The 2,500-nt window shown below is 61.4% G+C and overlaps 1 pseudogene; it reads right to left on the bottom strand.

Moving 5' to 3' along the window:
* Window positions 1–2,500, bottom strand: part of LOC124731182 — a 7,622-nt pseudogene that overhangs the window by 3,977 nt on the left and 1,145 nt on the right.

Raw genomic sequence — 2,500 nt, 5'->3', positions numbered from 1 at the left:
TGCGCGCGTATTCCCAGCGGCGCCGCTTGCGCTTCTGCAGCGGCGGGGCGGCAGGCGGCCGCTTGGATGATTGGCGCGGCCGCTGTGTCCTGGTGATCGACCTCTCCCCCCTGGACCCGACCGACGCAAGGGCATCCGGGAGCATGCCCAGGATGACATCGGGCGGCGTGCCCCGCCCCAGACCAATGACTCGATCCAGGGCAGAGAAACGCTGGGCGGAAGCAGGTAGCCCCGCCAGATGCTCCCAGATGGCGGCGTCAGTCGGCCCCTCCGGCGGCGGCCCGGTGGTGTCGGCCGCGAAGTCCTCGGCTGCGTCGACGGGCGGCGCAGCGGCCTCGCCCGCGTCAGGCAGCGAGCTCGCTGCTCCACGGCGGGACGCCGGCTCTTCGCCCCGACCGATCTCAAGTGCCTCCATGAATTGGCGGACAAGCTGCTTGTGGGCAGCTTGCCGCCGTCGGCACTTGATTGCCTCAAGCGTTCGGTCGGGGAACATCCTGGTAAGTTCTTGATTTACAAAGAAGAACCGGGCGTCCCTCTCAAGGAACAGTTCGGCCTCTGCCTTGGCGAGCGACAGGACTTCTTCCTCCGTCCACCTCGCGCGATGCCTCTCCGTCACGATCTCAGCGTTGGCGGCCGCAGGGTGTTGGCGGCGGCGATGGACCCCGAGACCGTTCTTCGTGGTAAAAGTGCGGTGGCACTCACTGCAAGCAAAGGGAGCTACACAAACTATCGCATTTTCGTTACGGCCGGTTGGCCGGATAGGTGCTGGGGTCATAGTTACTCCCGCCGTTTACCCGCGCTTGCTTGAATTTCTTCACGTTGACATTCAGAGCACTGGGCAGAAATCACATTGCGTCAACACCCGCTAGGGCCATCGCAATGCTTTGTTTTAATTAGACAGTCGGATTCCCCCAGTCCGTGCCAGTTCTGAGTTGATCGTTGAATGGCGGCCGAAGAGAATCCGCGCACCCGCGCGCCCCCGGAGGAGCACGCTAAGGCGGACGCGGCCTCGCAGCAAGGAAGATCCGTGGGAGGCCAAGGCACGGGACCGAGCTCGGATCCTGCACGCAGGTTGAAGCACCGGGGCGCGAACGCCGCGCAGGCGCGCGCATCCTGCACCGCCGGCCAGCACGAGGCCGACCAACGGCGAGAGCAGACCACGCCCGCGCTAAACGCCCGCACTTACCGGCACCCCTACGGCACTCACCTCGCCCAGGCCCGGCACGTTAGCGCTGACCCACTTCCCGACCAAGCCCGACACGCCCCGATCCTCAGAGCCAATCCTTATCCCGAAGTTACGGATCCAATTTGCCGACTTCCCTTACCTACATTATTCTATCGACTAGAGGCTCTTCACCTTGGAGACCTGCTGCGGATATGGGTACGAACCGGCGCGACACCTCCACGTGGCCCTCTCCCGGATTTTCAAGGTCCGAGGGGAAGATCGGGACACCGCCGCAACTGCGGTGCTCTTCGCGTTCCAAACCCTATCTCCCTGCTAGAGGATTCCAGGGAACTCGAACGCTCATGCAGAAAAGAAAACTCTTCCCCGATCTCCCGACGGCGTCTCCGGGTCCTTTTGGGTTACCCCGACGAGCATCTCTAAAAGAGGGGCCCGACTTGTATCGGTTCCGCTGCCGGGTTCCGGAATAGGAACCGGATTCCCTTTCGCCCAACGGGGGCCAGCACAAAGCGCATCATGCTATGACGGCCCCCATCAACATCGGATTTCTCCTAGGGCTTAGGATCGACTGACTCGTGTGCAACGGCTGTTCACACGAAACCCTTCTCCGCGTCAGCCCTCCAGGGCCTCGCTGGAGTATTTGCTACTACCACCAAGATCTGCACCGACGGCGGCTCCAGGCAGGCTCACGCCCAGACCCTTCTGCGCCCACCGCCGCGACCCTCCTACTCGTCAGGGCTTCGCGGCCGGCCGCAAGGACCGGCCATGACTGCCAGACTGACGGCCGAGTATAGGCACGACGCTTCAGCGCCATCCATTTTCAGGGCTAGTTGCTTCGGCAGGTGAGTTGTTACACACTCCTTAGCGGATTCCGACTTCCATGGCCACCGTCCTGCTGTCTTAAGCAACCAACGCCTTTCATGGTTTCCCATGAGCGTCGATTCGGGCGCCTTAACTCGGCGTTTGGTTCATCCCACAGCGCCAGTTCTGCTTACCAAAAGTGGCCCACTTGGCACTCCGATCCGAGTCGTTTGCTCGCGGCTTCAGCATATCAAGCAAGCCGGAGATCTCACCCATTTAAAGTTTGAGAATAGGTTGAGGTCGTTTCGGCCCCAAGGCCTCTAATCATTCGCTTTACCGGATGAGACTCGTACGAGCACCAGCTATCCTGAGGGAAACTTCGGAGGGAACCAGCTACTAGATGGTTCGATTAGTCTTTCGCCCCTATACCCAGCTCCGACGATCGATTTGCACGTCAGAATCGCTACGGACCTCCATCAGGGTTTCCCCTGACTTCGTCCTGGCCAGGCATAGTTC

The sequence above is a fragment of the Schistocerca piceifrons genome, unplaced genomic scaffold (assembly GCF_021461385.2).
Source record: "Schistocerca piceifrons isolate TAMUIC-IGC-003096 unplaced genomic scaffold, iqSchPice1.1 HiC_scaffold_1271, whole genome shotgun sequence".
In the NCBI taxonomy this organism is placed as follows: domain Eukaryota; kingdom Metazoa; phylum Arthropoda; class Insecta; order Orthoptera; family Acrididae; genus Schistocerca; species Schistocerca piceifrons.
Note: the sequence above shows the minus strand (reverse complement) of the source record. Positions and strands in the feature narration are given on the sequence as shown.